The sequence below is a fragment of the Macrobrachium nipponense genome, chromosome 1 (genome assembly GCF_015104395.2).
Source record: "Macrobrachium nipponense isolate FS-2020 chromosome 1, ASM1510439v2, whole genome shotgun sequence".
Lineage (NCBI taxonomy): Eukaryota > Metazoa > Arthropoda > Malacostraca > Decapoda > Palaemonidae > Macrobrachium > Macrobrachium nipponense.
Genome location: NC_087200.1, coordinates 137,159,083 through 137,177,165, shown reverse-complemented (window position 1 = coordinate 137,177,165; position 18,083 = coordinate 137,159,083).

Genomic DNA, 18,083 nt, shown 5'->3' with positions numbered 1-18,083 from the left:
GTCCCCTCGGCAGATCCTGAAGTACGCTCCCAGGCTGCCTCGGATCGCTACAAGAAGGAGCTCCTACGCCAATGCTTCTCCTCTTCGTCGTCTCCCTCTCCGAGAGAGGTTGGAACTCCCCGGATGCGTCGCGCCCGTTGAAGAGGGCTTGGAAGGCTCCCTGCAGTCCTTTGGCTTCTAGTCCGGAGGTTTCCCCGGAAGAATCGTCGGTGGAGGCGAAGAAACACAAGAATCCTGTGATCGTTCTTCTTCTCGCGCTCCGCACTCGGCGCCTGCTTCCGAGGAAGAATTAGAAGATTTCTCCTACGAGAGTACTCGCGGGACTTCAAGCTCAGATCACGGCGCTAGCAGACTCTCTAGCAGTTAGATCACGTAGGAAGAAGGACGTTTCTCTTCCGATCAAGAGATCTAGGCGCCGCTCTTCAGAGGATCGTTCTCCTTCATATGGGGAGGTTTCGTATGAAGGTGGGGGGCTCGCGGATCGAGCGCCCCGCTCTGCGGGAGCGCCCTCACTCGCGTGAGCGCCCTCGCTCGCCTGGCTCTCTTTCAATTTCAAGGCGCCAAACATCGGTAGGACGCTCTATGGAGAAAGAAGTTTTTTCTCCAGATTGGATTCCCGCTTCCGGTAAGCGCACTGCACCTGCTCATCACGCGATCTTCAACTCCCTCGCGTGAGACTTCTCCTCAGCAGCCTCAAGATTATAGAAGGCGCCCTTATACAAGTAGGCGTTCTTCTTCCAGATGTCACTCTCCTCGAGTATCCGATCGTGACTTCTCTCCTGACAGGCATCTAGAGTCTGGTAGGAGTCGTGTGCATGATAGACGGCCTACTGTTAGCCGCTCCCCGCAAAGGTAGGCGCCAAGAGCCTACTGCACTAGCTCTCCTATTATGCGCTCGTTCCTCTTTTATAGGCGTCATACTCCTGATTATTCTCCTAAGGGCAGACAACAAGAGTCTTTCAAGCGCCCTTCTCCGTGTACGCTCTCTCTCCGCTTCTAGGCGCACTTTCTCCTGACCGTTTGTCTCTTGGTAGGCACCAGGAATCCCGGAAGCGCCCTTCTCCAAGTAGGCGCTCGTTAGTTTTGAAGCGCCCTTCTCCTGAATGTTACCCTCTTGTTAGACGTCAAGAGTCTCGCAAGCAGCCTTCTCCTAGTAGGCGCATTTCGCCTTCCATCGAACTTCCGTTGATCGTACGCAACTGGACAGGTATGGAGAGCCGCGCAAGCGCTCTGCTCTCGATAGGCGCTCTTCTCCTGGCAGCCGCTCGCCCCAGGATAGGTTGCATAGAGTATAGTAGGTGCTCGCCTCCTCGTAAGCGCCCTGCGGATGTTTCCGAGAATTCTCGGAGTAGGAGCCCTACCTCTCCTTCGGCTGAGATTCCGTATACCTCGAAGAGGGAGTCTCATCGTATACTTCCCAGATCTTCTCATCGTTCTCCAGTGGATGTGAACTCTTCTAAGAGAGGGCGTTCTCCAACCTCTCGCTCAACTCCTGCTAGGATCCCTTCGTCACCTAAGGATCTTCCGCGCTCGCCTCGACAAGGACGTCCTAGAAGGTTCGGATGAGGAACCGAACACTTCTGCTGCTGTCTCTTCTTACAAGAAGCTTACAGAGCTACTTTTACAAGTTTTTGGGGATTCCCTTACGCCTACGGCTCCTCCTTCTCCTCACTCACTTTTTCAACGGCGAAGACAGCGAAGAGTTCTTCTTGTGTGAGATGAAGCCAACTCTTTCTATGAAGAAGGCACTGAGGAGTTTTGGTTCCTGGATGGCTTCCAAAGAAGAGGCGGGGAAAACGATGTTCGCTTTCCTCCTTCGAAGTTATCAGGACGCGCTGGTTTCTGGTACGAAACAGGAGAGCCCTTAGGATTGGGTCTACCGTCTTCGGCTGATTCGGATTTTTCGGCACTGGTAGATTCGACAAGGAGAACTGCCCTTAACTCTGCTAAGACGACTTGGGCAATGAACGAATTGGATCATTTGCTCAAAGGTATGTTTAGAGTGCTAGAAGTATTTAACTTCCTTGATTGGTCGTTGGGAGTCCTAGCCAAGAAAATTGAAGTGCCAGAGTCAATTTCACCAGATGATCTTATGTGTGTTTTGTCTTGTATGGACAAGTCAGTAAGAGACGGAGCGAGTGAAATCGCCTCCCTTTATGGGGCAGGCATCGTGAAGAAGAGGTCGGTTTACTGTTCCTTCTTAACGAAGTCGGTCTCCCATGCTCAGAGGTCTTCTTTGCTGTTTGCTCCTCTGTCTACTCAGTTGTTCCCGAAACATCGAGTGCAGGACATTTCGAGGTCACTTTCGGCCAAAGCCACCCAGGACCTTTTGGCACAGTCGGCAAGAAACCTCGCCCTTCCTTCCCTACCAAGGCTAAGAAGGAAAAGGCAAGTGTTCGAAACCCTTTCTTTTCGAGGGGCATCTTCATCAAGACAACTCTACGTTTAGAGGTCGTAAACCTTCAAGAAGGGGTAAGACTTTCGCCAAGTCTGTTAAAGCCCCCAAATAACTTGCAAGTCCTTCAAACAACGGTGGGCGCCAGACTCTTAGAGTTTGCAGAAGTCTGGGCCCAAAAAGGGGCGGATCCTTGGACCCTTTCTATTTTGAGGAAAGGTTACCTCATCCCTTTCGTCGAAAGACCTCCCTTGACGACCATCCCAAGGGAACTGACGGCCAGGTACAGAGACCCCATCATGAATCAAGCTCTCCATCTAGCAGTAGATCAGATGCTGGAGAAGGGGCTATCGAACTAGTGACAGACCATCATTCATCGGCTTCTACAACCGCCTTTTCCTAGTTCCGAAGAATCCTCAGGGGGATGGAGACCGGTGTTGGATGTAAGCGCCCTGAAACTTCTTCGTAGAAAAGAAGAAGTTCACGATGGAAACGCCTTCATCAGTGCTGGCAGCGCTTCGTCCAGGGGGACACTGGATGGTTTCCTTGGATTTTCAGGACGCTTACTTCCACGTACCGATCCATCCTTCCTCGAGGAAGTTTCTCAGATTCATGATGGGGGGGAAAATTTTTCAGTTTCAGGGCTCTGTGTTTCGGCCTCTCGACGGCCCCTCAAGTGTTCACGGGGTGATTTTTGAGGAATGTGGCTCAATGGCTTCATTTGAAAGGGGTGAGGATATCCATGTACCTCGACGATTGGCTAATAAGGGCCAATTCAGAAGATCGTTGTTTGAAGGACTTACAAGTAACTTTAGAATTGACGAAGGCTTTGGGACTTCTCGTCAATTTCAAGAAGTCATCACTAATTCCCGAGCAAGAGTGTGTGTATCTCGGGATACAGATGAACTCTCTGAGTTTTCGGGCTTTTCCCTCGCAGGAAAGGATAACCCGAGGATTCGAGAGAGTAACACCTTCTTAGGGAAAGAAGTATGCACAGTGAGGGAGTGGATGAGTCTGCTGGGGACACTCTCCTCTCTGGAGCAATTCGTTTCCCTAGGAAGGTTGCACCTGAGACCGCTCCCAATTCTTTCTTCATCGAATTGGATCGTCGTTCTCAGGATTTGTCGTTCTCCCTGTCGTCGTTCATCCCAGGACATCAAGAAACATCTCTTATGGTGGACAGATCCCAACCTCTTTGCGAAGGGACTGTCTCTTCAATCACAGACCCCCAACCTGGTGTTGTTCTCCGACGCGTCGGACATGGGGTGGGGTGCAACTCTGGGAACCAACGAAGTGTCAGGTACCTGGGTGGGGACCAGGTAGCCTGGCACATCAACAGAAAGGAGTTGATGGCTGTGTGGTTGGCTCTGAAGGCTTTCGAGCCCAAAGTCAGAAGATCGGTAGTGCAGGTCAACGCGGACAACACTACAGCTCTGGCATACATCAGGAAACAGGGGGGGACGCATTCCTTCTCCCTGTACGAGACAGCAAGAGACCTTCTTCTGTGGGCAGAAGAAAGAGGAATCAAGCTTCTCACCAGGTTCGTGCAGGGAGAAAAGGAATGTAAGAGCAGATCTCCTCAGCAGGAAAGATCAGGTCCTTCCCACAGAGTGGACCCTTCATCTGGATGTATGCCAGAGCCTGTGGAAGTTATGGGGCAGGCCACACATAGACCTCTTTGCCACGTCAAAGAACAAGAGGCTGGATCCTTACTGCTCTCCGATATCGGATCCAGAGGCAGTAGCAATAGATGCTCTTCTTCTAGACTGGAACGGACTCGACGTCTACGCGTTTCCCCCCTTCAAGATCCTGGGGCTAACTATCAAGAAGTTCGTAGAGTCCGATTCAACGAGAATGACCTTAATCGCTCCCTTTTGGCCGGCCCAAGAATGGTTCACAGAGGTACTGGAATGGTTGGTGGACCTTCCAAGATCGCTCCCGCTAAGGAGCGATCTACTCAGACAACCCCACTTCGACAGGTACCACAAAATCAAAAATCCTCGCTCTCAGTCTGACTGGTTTCAGACTGTCCAAAGTTTGGTCAGAGCGAAAGGCTTTTCAGCAGCAGCTGTAGCTAAAGCAATCGCAAGAGCGAGGAGACCTTCCACCTTGCGTGTATACCAGTCAAAGTGGGATGTCTTCAGACGTTGGTGCAAGAGGAAGAACATTTCCTCTTCCAGTACCTCTGTGACCCAAATTGCGGATTTCCTTATTTTCCTCAAAGAAGAATGTCATCTGGTTGTGTCAACTATTAAGGGATACCGCAGTATGTTGGCGGCGGTATTTCGGCATAGAGGCTTAAATATATCCGATGATAAGGACCTGCATGATCTTATTAGATCATTTGAAACCATTAAGCGTCCTCATGTAGTACCGAACTGGAATCTAGACGTAGTCCTACAATTCCTTGGATCGTCTAGATTCGAACCTCCTGGCTTAGCCTCTTTCAAGGACTTGACGAAGAAGGCTATCTTCCTTTTGGCCCTAGCTACAGCTAAAAGAGTGAGTGAGCTCCAAGCTATTGAGGGCAATGTAGGGTTTAAGGAAGATTCTATGGTATGTTCGTTTCTTCCAAGTTTCTTGCAAAGAATGAAAACCCATCACGCCCTTGGCCCAGGAGCTTTGAAGTTCGTAGTTTATCTTTTCTAGTAGGGGAAGAGCCTGAAAGAACTCTTTGCCCTATGAGAATTATGAAGTATTTCCTTAAGAGGAAGGAACAACTTAAGGCTAATCAAGATGTACTTTGGTGCTCCGTAAAGGACCCCACTCGGCCCATGTCGAAGAATTCTCCTTTCCTTTTTTCTGAGAAGCCTTATTACAGAGGCACATGTTGCCTGTAAGGAAGATCAGTTTAGACTACTGAAAGTGAAAGCTCACGAGGTGAGAGCCATCGCAACTTCGCTTGCATTCAGAAAAAAATATGTCTGTGCGGAACTTGATGGAGGCGACTTTTTGGAGATGCCAATCGGTTTTCGCAAACCACTACCTACGTGATGTAAAAATCACATATGATAAATGCTTCGCCTTGGGTCCTTTCGTATCGGCGGATTCGGTGCTGGGGCAGGGAGCTGAAACTTATCCTGTGTAAATTTTTTATATATTACCCTATATTTTATATTGTTGTTTTTTGGTTGTCTGAAAGAGGTTGCAGGAGGCACCTCTTTTTGTCGTAATATTAAACCCTTTGTATTTTGGTTAGGTGGTCTGGTGGGTTTTGGCTCCTTGCAGAGGTAGTGGTAAGATCTGTTAGGTAAGCGGACAAGGTCCCTCTAAACAGCATCCGACTTGGATTCTACCACAATAGGGGATCACATATCCCAGTGGTAGATCCGAGAGTCTTTCAGCATCAGGTCACGTCCTAGCTGTAGCTCTCCAGGCAATGCAGACTCAGAGATAGTATCTATGAAGTCTTCATCCTGAAAAGGTGAGAACCAAGGTTTTTATATCCTACAACATTAGTTGTTTCGTCTTACCTGTATTATTGAGCTGTCTCTTACCCTCCACCAAGGGTGCCAATCAGCTAAGTATATATCTGTCAGGGAAGTTCATGTACAAAAATGATATTGTTAAACTACAATAAGTTTTGTACATACTTACCTGGCAGATATATACGATTAATGGCCCACCCAGCCTCCCCTCAGGAGACAGGTGGAAGAGAAAAATCTGACAAGCTTACGGGAGTGGTTCGTACATCCGCCACCACAGCGGCGGGTAAGGTAGACCACCTGACCTACCTGTCGCGTGTGCCGCGAGATTTTGAAATTCTGTCGGGAACGTCGGAGACTATAGCTTAAGTATAATATCTTGCCAGGTAAGTATGTACAAAACTTTATTGTAGTTTAACAATATCATTTTCCTTAACCAAAATAGTTGCCAACATGAAAATGGTGCAATTAAGATTTTTCTTTTATAAGTGAAATGTATATATATATGAATACATGGAATTCTAGATTAAAATCCCCCCCCCCCCCAAAAAAAAAAAAAAAAAAACTACTTCATAATGTTCTTTCCATTAGTGGAGTCTATTCTCTTGAAAAGCATATTCAAATAATTTTTTCCAACAATTTTTCCTCTATATACCTAGAGATAGAACTTATTATGTCAAGCATTATATTTTTTTTTATTGCAATATTTACTATATAAACATCTCTGTGAATGGGGTATCATATCCACTTAAATGGGAAGTGTCTTTGGCAAAGCTTCACAATGCATCTGTGTATAGAGATAACTGATATTTTAGGAATTGGTAAGATAAGTGTACATTACCTGAGGAGTGTGGTTCTTTTGTACGAATTGAAAATATGAAGGTAGTCACTCATTCTTTGTAATGTAATTTTATAAGTCATTGTTATTTTTTTTATTACTATTTAGTCCTTAAATTGTAAGGATTGATATGAAATGTTAGCATTTGATATTGTATAAATTATAAAAAAAAAATATCTTTCTCTGAACCTTTACTATAGCAGTGATTATTATTTAAAGAAATTGCAATTTACTACTCCTTTCATCAAAACATAGGCCACGGACTTCCAAACCTCGGCTTAAAACAAGACCACCACACCATCTGCATAAAACAAAACTCCCGCAGATGAAGTTGAGACATAATCTTACTCTATCTGCATGGGCAACCCTCAGTGCTTCCACTCCTTCCAGAGTCAGCTAAAAGAGGTGGTAAGGGTAATTAAAAAAAAGGGGGATGCACAATGTTTGTTTGTATGGTGCTTTTACGTTGCATGAAACCAGTGGTTATTCAGCAATGGGGCCAATGGCTTTACGTGACTTCCGAACCACGTCGAGAGTGAACTTCCATCACCAGAAATACACATCTCTCACTCCTCAATGGAATGGCCGAGAATCGAACCTGCAACCACCGAAGTGGAATGCCAAAACCATACCAACCACGCCACCGAGGAGGCGGGGGGGGGGGGGGGGGGGGGGATGCACAATGAGATTTGTCCCCTTCCCTGCTGCCACAGGTTAGGGCTGCCTCCAGTGATTAGACTGTGTGCCACCAACACAAGGTGCAAAGGGTCCCATGGACAATATGACCAGCAGACCAGGTTCCATTCTGTTTCTGGCATCCGTATTGACCATAGATATTCATTCACTTCAGTTTGCCGAAACCTGGTAGACTGAGAACATGGCCACTCCACTCAGCGATGACGCTATTGACTGCGCTCTTGCAGCAGAAACCGGAAAACTTCAGCAAAAAAGGAGAGCCTGAATTGAACTATGGTTAAAGAAATGAAATGAGTTATCTCAATTGTTTATTTAATGAACTCTGGTTGAAGAAATTGAATGAGTTATCTCACAATTGTTTATTTAATGAATTGAAACTTTACCCTGGTGATTGGTTTAATTGCCCGAGAATAGACAAGCAGACCAACATGGATTTATTAATAAATATAGTCTCCCCTTATAGAAATAACACTTGTATGACAAACCAAAATCACTGTACAAGAGGTTGGTGGACACACTTCGCTTTCATGCCACAAATCGTTCCTTGGGGCATATATAATCCCAGAGACATGTAAAGCACTATTCAAGGTAAAAAGTAACTATGTTGCATATGCAGCATCTAGCAAAGTCTAGTGGTATACTGTCTAGTATATACAGCAAGTCTGTAGTTCCATTAAAACAGAATAGGCCCTTAAACCTACAGTTCTGTAGCCCAAGTAAGAACACAATTTGCACATTTTTCTACAGTTTTTTTTTTTATTTAATCATAAACTTATGTGCGCCAAATAACAATGTAATTCAAACAACAGTACTAATACATACAGACATAACATACATACGCATATAAGTATGTAAAAGCAAATACCACAGGAAAAATAATAGGCAGAAATTCATAGCCAAGTGCTTTAGCCCTTTAATAAGAGTTCTGGTGATAGAAGTTCTCTCGATGTGGCTCGGGAGTCACTTAAAGCCATTGGTCCTGTTGCTGAATAACCACAGGTTCGATGCAACGTAAAAACACCATACAAACAACCCTTTAATAAGAGGCACAAATAAGATACAGTTAAGAAGAAAGAAAGTTACAAGGTAAACAAAAAGATCAAGAATACCACATGGTTAATTGTCAAAAAGATGAAAATCAAACGGATAATCGGAGATCACCCGGTCACAAACTAAAACAGACTTGACCGACCATAAAAGAAAAGGAAGCATAGACATACAGTTTAAAAACATTTTTACAATGTATATATTTTATTTTGTTTTAGATATTTATAAACTTTTTAATTATGAAGGCATCGAATTTAAACAAACCAACACTTAAATTAAGAACACTTCTACTATTTGATTTGTTGAAACAACATTCAATGATTTTCCTTTTACCATGTCGCTACACTGCATTAATGATCTTGCCCGACTCCAGTTAACCCTTAAATCGTCTTCCGTGTGCCGAGGGGGTCTCGGAGTGAGCGCGGAAGCGGAAAAAATATTTTTTTCAAAAAATCACAGCACGCTTAGTTTTCAAGATTAAGAGTTCATTTTTGGCTCTTTTTTGTCATTGACTGAAGTTTAGTACGCAACCATCGGAAATGAAAAAATTATCATTATCATATATAAAGAATGCGATACATGATAGCGCGAAAACGAAATTTCATATATAATTATTCAAATCGCGCTATGCACAAAACGGTTAAAGGTAACAAGTTAATTTTTTTTTTCGTTGTAATGTACACTAAATTGCAATCATTGTGGTAAATAACACATTGCAAAACGATAAAAGCAACACAGAGAAAATATCACAAAATGATGCATGAATTCGTAACGCACTGACGTAAACAAATATTTTTTTCAAAAATTCACCATAAATCTAAATATTGTCCTAGAGACTTCCAATTTTTTCAAAATGAAGACAAATGATTGAGTATTACTATACTGTAAGAGTATTAGCTTACAATTGCAGTTTTCGACCATATCTGACGAGTTAAATTTGACCGAATGTAGAATTTTTTTTAGATATTTTGTTTATATGCAATTATTTCGGAAATTAGAAAAGCTACAACATTTAAATATTTTTCGTTTTGTTCTACATGAAATTGCGCACATTTTCATATATAAAACTCTATGAAATGGAGCAAATATTACGAGAATGCGACGTACGCATTTCGGAAATTTGCGGGGGAGAATCTGCGCGCGGAGGGAAGGAAAGTTTTTTTTTTTGTTTTTTTTTTTTTTTTTTTTTTTAAATTCACCATAATTCTAAATATTGTGCTTGAGACTTCGAATTTGTTTCAAGATGAAGATAAATGACTGAATATTACTAGACTGTAAGAGTTTTAGCTTACAATTGCGTTTTTTTACCATTTCGGTAGAGTCAAAGTTGACCGTATGTGTTTTTTTTCTATTTATCGTGATTTATATGCAAATATTTCGAAAATGAGAAAAGCTACAACCTTCAATTATTTTTTGTTGTATTCTACATGAAATTGCGCACATTTTCATATATAAAACTTTATGTAACGGCTAATTTAAAATGGTGCAAACATTACCACAATCGTACGTATGATTTTTTCGGAAGAGTTACCGCGCGGACGTAAGGAAAATTTTATTTTGTTTCATAAATTCACCATAAATCGAAATATTGTGCTAGAGACTTCCAATTTATTGCAAAATTAAGGTAAATGATTGAATATTACTAAAATATAAGAGTTTTAGCTTACAATTGCGTTTTTCGACCATTTCAGTAGAGTCAAAGTTGACCGAAGGTTGAAAATGTGTCAATTATCATTTTTTATATGAAAATATTTCAAAACTGATAAAAGCTACAACCATGGGTTATTTTTAGTTGTATTGTGCATGAAATTGCGCACATTTCCATATATAAAACTTTATGTAACGGCTAATTTAAAATGGTGCAAACATTACCACAATCGCACGTATGATTTTTTTCGGAAGAGTTACTGCGCGGACGAAAGGAAAACGTTTTTTCATAAATTCACCATAAATCGAAATATTGTGGTAGACTTCCAATTTGTTGCAAAATGAAGGCAAATGATTGAATATTACTAAAATATAAGAGTGGTAGCTTACAATTGCGTTTTTTTACCATTTCGGTAGAGTCAAAGTTGACCGAAGGTTGAAATTTTTGCACTTATCGTTATTTATATGAAAATATCTCAAAACTGATAAAAGCTACAATCATGAGTATTTTATTGTTGTATTCTACATAAAAATGAGCACATTTTCATATATAATACTCCATGTAACGGCTAATTTAAAATGGTTCCAAAGTTATGTCAAAGTGACGAAATAATTTCTGAGATGTGTCACCCATACTTTTAAGTGCGGCAAGAAAGAAATTCGCGCTTGCGCGCCTGTGTAACGATTGTAAACAAAACAACACCATGATCCGTGAACTCCCAGCATCCGCCAAGGCGCGTGATTCAAAAGTTTTCGGCTGGTAGGCCTATAAGTATTTTTCCGCGAATTTTTTAAAAAAATTTTGTATATCGACGTAAATTACGTCCAGTCGGCACCCGAGAGACAAAAAATGTTGACGTAAAATACGTCCAGTCAGCGTTAAAGGGTTAACAGGATCATCTAAATATAATTAACAAATAATGCATTCAATATTAGACCAGTCATCACTGAATATTGGTGCTGTTTCATTCAATCTATACATATATTCATATATATATATATTATATATAATAATATTAGTATAATATACTAGATATTAAATATTATAGTCTACATATATTTTGTGTTATATATTATATAGTATTGATATATATATATATTTATATATATATTATATATATATATATATATTATATATATAATAGTATATATATATATTATATGTATTATGTATTTATACAGAATGAATTCAATCGAAAAAAAAAAATAAAACAATGAAATGTAATGGTGGTGTGTGTGTATATAATATCTAATATATATATATATATAATATATATATATAATATATGTATATATCATATATATAATATATATATATATATATAGTATATATATTAATATATATATATATATATATATATATGTATATGGGTATATACTATATGTGGTGTAATAATATATATATCTCATACTATATATATTATATATATATGTATATATCTCTATATAATGTATGTCATGACATTCTAATTCCTCCACCAAATATTCAAGTAAGTCATCTACAGGCACTTTTGTAAATAAAGGAGGAGGAATTGGAACGTCATGACATTCCTTTAAGTGTAGCAAACCTCATTAGTCTCATAAGGTTATGTATCAAAGATAGTAAATTTTGTTTCAATGGGGAATTTTTTGTACAAAAGTTTGGCATGGTTATGGGTAATCCCTTATCTCCTGTCCTTAGCAATATTTACATGGAATTTTTTGAGACAAAACTGTTACCAAGAATTTTGCCCCAAAAAGTTATTTGGTTTAGATATGTGGAGGATATCTTCTGTATTTGGCCAGTTCACGAAAATCTCCAAGAATTCCTTAATAATCTCAATAATTATTTCCTTCTATAAAATTTACTGTAGAGGAAGAAAGAAATTGTAATTTGAATTTTCTTGATGTAACTGTCCGTAGAAATGATAGAAATTTCACCTTTTCAGTCTCGGAAATCAACTAATATTGCCTCTTTTGTTCATTACTACTCCAATCACCATCAAAATGTTAAATTCTCTGTTTTTTCTGGGATGTTTCTAAGGGCATTACGTGTCTGTAGCCCGCAGTTTATTGACGCTGAAATTAAAACTATTTATGATATTGCATTGAAACTTAAATACCAAGGACTTTTGTAGATGGGGCATGGAAAAGAGCGAGAAAAACATTTTATTTAACTAATGGCAAACTTGAATTTAGTAAGCATAACATTCTAAAATTACCCTATGATGAAAGGTTTTTAGATATTCCTAGAATTTTAAAGCTTTTTAACATAAATGTTGTTTTCAGTAATATTAATGTCAAGAGTTTAGTAATCAAAAATTCTCCTAAAGATCTTCCAGGCTGCATATATGAAATTCCTTGCAAAAAGTGTGATAAAGTCTATTACGGACAAACCGGTAAATCTCTTTCACAACGTCTCAAACAGCATCAATATTCTGTGAGAACTGGGCAAATATCGAATGCATTATTCGTACATATGAGAGATTTAGACCATTCTATTATCTGGAGTCAAGCAAGAGCCTTAGTCCCATGTAATGACACAGTTAAAAGGAATATCACTGAATCTTGTTTTATCAAGTCAAATAATAGAAATGTTCTAAATTTAAGTCTTGGTCTATTTAAACTTGATGCTTTCATAATGAAAAAAAGTTGTAGATAAATATAAGCAACAAAATTAATATATTCAGTTTTTACATGTTTTGGACTGTAAAGATACTTTGTAATTTCGGTTAGGGTGAAATCTGTTTAAGTTTGTGACCGTGTGATATCCGATAATCCTGGATTATCTCTTTTAATTTTTACCCTTTTGACAATTAACCATCTGGTATTCTTGATCTTGTTTTGTACCTGAGACCTTTCTCTCGAATTGTACTTCATTAGCTCCTTGACAATGTCTGAGTAAAGATGAAAGCGCTTGGATTTCTGACAATCATTTTCCTGTGGGATTCGCTTATTTATGAAGTCACGTGCATCTACTGTGATTTTTTAAGCATATATATATATATATATATATATATATATATATATATATATATATATATATATATATATATAGATATATATATATGTATATATATGTATGTGTATATATATATATATATATATATATATATATATATATATATATATATATATATATATATATATATATATATATATGTATGTATATATATATATATAGATATATATATATAATATATATATATATATATATATATATATATATATATATATATATATTGTAATCCATAATTACTTTACATATTTTGTTCGTGGTTTATGTCATTTGTTTTAATTAAGTCACAAAAAGTTCTCTTGAACATTCTTTTATCCACGGCCAAGGTTTTGTTTGTGTTCATCTGTGTAGTGTTTATTCACCATATATTTTTTCTGCCTTTCATGTTTCGTGGAGCGGACTACCCGTCTTCGGTGCTTGGCTTGTTGAACTGCCCCATTACGTGGTTTTAGTTTCGCTCTCTCGCCCTTTACCTGGAGTGCGTTTTTGGGCAGCGGGGCAGAGAGTATCGGTTCCCCAACAGAGGAGGTCTTTCAGCATTTTTCACGGCTTAATTACCGGAAGATATTTGCTCCTGATCCTGCAGCTATCATTGAATTTGAGAGGCTCCTGCTAATGAGTTTTAGCCTTACTTATAAGCATTGCTTTTGCTTTTGTGCTGCTGCTGGCTGTTGCCGTGTGCTTGACCTCCTGGAGTCGTCAGGAGGCCTTCTAGTGGCGAAGAACAGTAAGCGGAACGTATATGTTCTTCCCCCGCCTGCATACATAATATAGACAATTTACGTTGTCCTGGTGATCCCCTCGGTGCAAGGGCACCCCCAGTGATCCAGAAGTAGGACAATCACTGTTGACGTGTTATATTAATCCTTAATTACGTATTCAGTGTGGTCTCTGAGAACATATGCAAGAATTCTTCCGCTATCTCTTCATTGCGTCTTCAGTGTAGTATTATCATCAATTTAGGAAATATTATGATTATAAGGTGTATTATGATTAATAATTTATTGTGAAATTGATTAGGTTTAAGGTTTACTTCACTCTGCAACTCCAACTGTTGTATGCTAAGGAAAGTGTGTTTTTCTGCCTCCTACACCTTTCTTTCTCTTCGACTGAGGTATAAAATTTAGGTAGGCGCGTGATGGTTCGAGTGTTATTATTGTAAAGTAGCGTATGTGTTTTTCCAGTTCCTAAGAAAGCTTTTCGAGGATTACTTTTTGTAATTTAAGACTATTTTTGTCAATTAAATTTTATTGTTAAGTTTGATTCAGTGTTTTTTGTATCCCTCTGAGTTAATTTTGCTTTGTGAATTTTGAGTCGCTGCTGGTTCTTGCCTGGTATTTTGGCACTGAGCCAGTCTGGAAAAAGAACCCTGGATGAATATAATCAATCTTACGTTCATTACATAATTTGGCGACCTTTTTAGCCAGGATCCAGTTTAGCGACATAATTTTCAACTGTAAACGGCTCTCGGAGAGGTGGTCAAGCCACTGAACGTATTTAGAGTGATTATTTCTATTTAATTAATTCAGGATGCATTATTTAGAGAGTGAAGAAGCTGAGGTAGCGAACTTTTTGGCTAGTCCTAACTGGGAAGAGGATCTGTTTGAACTAAAAAGGGATCAATTGTGGTTGATTGCAGAGTTCTTGGTTTAAGTTTGGCCACTGAGGTTAAGCAGGGACCGTTGTTATTTGAGGTCTTGAAGGCCGCGAGGATATATAGAGAGACTCTTGAAAGGAAGGATGTTCTGGAAAGTAGTAGGCTAGATGAGAGTAAGCCTGGGGAGATAGAGGAACCGGAAGGTGGAGGTAAAGAAAATCCTATTGATAGTGGTGATAACCAATTGGAATTTTGAAAGAAAAAACCAAGATGAAGGAATTGGAGTTTAAAGCTTTCCAACTTAGAGCCGATGAAAGGGCAAAAGAAAGAGAGCATGAAATTGAGGTGCTTAAATTACAGATTAAGTGTAATCAGGGAAAGAATGGTAGCTATAATAATTCTAGTGTTGATGGAACAAGGTTTAATATGTTCACTGCGTTAAAACTGGTACCACACTTTTCCGAGGAGGAGGTTAATGAGTTTTTTGTGTCATTTGAGAAAATTGCTAAGAAGCTTGCTTGGCCATAGGATTTGTGGACAACATTAGTTCAGGGTCGTTTGGTGGGCAAAGCTCAAAGGGTCTATAATAATCTTAGTGACGATCTCTCCATGGATTATGACACTGTAAAAAGTATTGTGCTGAAAGCTTATGATTTGGTGCCTGAAGCATACAGGCAGAAGTTTCGTAATCTACGGAAGGATCTTGACGTCACCTATGTTGAGTTTGCTCGAAAGAAAGTTCAGTTTCTCGATGACTGGCTGATATCAAAAGAAGTAGACAATTTTGTTAAACTGAAAGAGCTCCTTCTGGCAGAGGAATTTAAGAGGAACGTGAGTCGTGACTTGCGAATTCATTTGGAGGAGTTGAAGCTTGACTCCATTCAGGAAATAATAGCAGTTGCTTCCGACGAGTATGCACTTACCCATCGGGAGGGAACAACCCTTAGAAAGGAAAAAGGCATTAATCAGGATAGGTTCTCCCCCCATGAATATAATACACGCAGTAATAATCGTCAGTCTTCTAGAGGAACAATAAGGTCAAATAATGATGAGTCAGATAAACTAACTAATCAGGACAGAAGCGTAAGCGGCTCGCGTAGTTTCGTAAACAGTCGTAGATCGATTAATGGTGGTGGCAGTAGTAGTGTGAAGTGGTATTGGTGCCACAAGACGGGCACGTTAAAGCTAATTGTTACGGTTGGAAAAACTTTCAGGAGAGGAGATCTAATCCAGTAAACATTGTTGTAGCTGAAAAAACGGCAAACTTAAAGCAAAGTATGGAACAGGAAAAGTGACTAAAATTTAAGAGGTATATTTCTGACGGGTCTGTGTTGGTTGGTAACAATGAAAAAACAAAGGTTTGTTTAACCCTCTTACACCGACTGGACGTATTTTACGTCGACATTTTTTGTCTCCCGTGTGCCGACTGGACGTATTTTACGTCGACTTACAAAAGTTTTTTTTTAAATTCGCGGAAAAATACTTATAGGCCTACCAGCCGAAAACTTTTGAATCACGCGCCTTGGGGGATGCTGGGAGTTCACGGATCAAGGTGTTGTTTTGTTTACAATCGTTACGCAGGCGCGCAAGCGCGAATTTCTTTCTTGCCGCACTAAAAAGTATCTGTGACACATCTCTGAAATTATTTTGTCACTTTGACATAATTTTTGTACCATTGTAAATTAGCCGTTACATGAAGTATTATGTATGAAAATGTGCGCATTTTTATGTACAATACAACAATAAAATACTCATGATTGTACCTTTCATCAGTTTTGAGATATTTTCATATAAATAACGATAATTGCCAAAATTTCAACCTTCGGTCAACTTTGACTCTACCGAAATGGTCGAAAAACGCAATTGTACGCTAACACTCTTATATTCTAGTAATATTCAATCATTTACCTTAATTTTGCAACTAATTGGAAGTCCCTAGCACAATATTTCGATTTATGGTGAATTTATGAAAAAACTTTTTCCTTACGTCCGCGCGGTAACTCTTCCGAAAAAATCATACATGCGATTGTGGTAATGTTTGCACCATTTTAAATTAGCCGTTACATAAAGTTTTATATATGGAAATGTGCGCAATTTCATGCACAATACAACTAAAAACAACCCATGGTTGTAGCTTTTATCAATTTTGAAATATTTTCATATAAAAAATGATGTGACAAATTTTCAACCTTCGGTCAACTTTGACTCTACCGAAATGGTCGAAAAACGCAATTGTAAGCTAAAACGCTTATATTCTAGTAATATTCAAGCATTTACCTTCATATTGCAACGAATTGGAAGTCTCTAGCACAATATTTCGATTTATGGTGAATTTATGAAAAAAATAGCATTTTCTTTACGTCTGCGCGGTAACTCTTCCGAAAAAATCATACGTGCGATTGTGGTGATGTTTGCACCATTTTAAATTAGCCGTTACATAAAGTTTTATATATGAAAATTTGCGCAATTTCATGGTGAATACAACTAAAAATAATTGAAGGTTTTAACTTTTCTCATTTTGGAAATATTTGCATATAAATCACGATAAATAGAAAAAAAACCACGTTTGGTCAACTTTGACTCTACCGAAATGGTCGAAAAACGCAATTGTAAGCTAAAACTCTTACAGTCTAGTACTATTCAGTCATTTATCTTCATCTTGAAACAAATTCGAAGTCTCTAGCACAATATTTAGATTTATGGTGAATTTAAAAAAAAAACTTTCCTTCCCTCCGCGCGCGGATTCTCCGCCACAAATCTCCGAAATGCGTACGTTTCATATTAGGCATTTCATAGAGTTTTATATATGAAAATGTGCGCAATTTCATGTAGAATAAAACGAAAAATATTTGAAGATTGTAGCTTTTCTAATTTCCGAAATAATTGTATATAAAAAAATATATATATAAAAAATTCGACATTCAGTCAACTTTAACTCGTCAGATATGGTCGAAAACTGCAATTGTAAGCTAATATTCTTACAGTATAGTAATATTCAATCATTTTTCTTCATTTTGAAAAAATTGGAAGTCTCTAGGACAATATTTAGATTTATGGTGAATTTTTGAAAAAAATATGTTTACGTCTGCGCGTTACGAATTCATGCATTATTTTGTGATAATATTTTCTCTGTGTTGCTTTTATCGTTTTACAATATGTTATATACCAAAATGATTGAAATTTAGTGTACATTACAACGAAAAAAAAGTAACTTGTTACCTTTAACCGTTTCGCACACAGCGCGATTTGAATACAATTATATATGAAATTTCGTGTTTGCTCTATCATATATCGCATTATTTATATATGATAATGATAATTTTTTTCATTTCTAATGGTTGCATACTAAACTTCAGCCAATGACAAAAAAAAAGGAGCCAAAAATGAACTCTTAATCTTGAAAACTAAGCGCGCTGTGATTTTTTGAAAAAAATATTTTT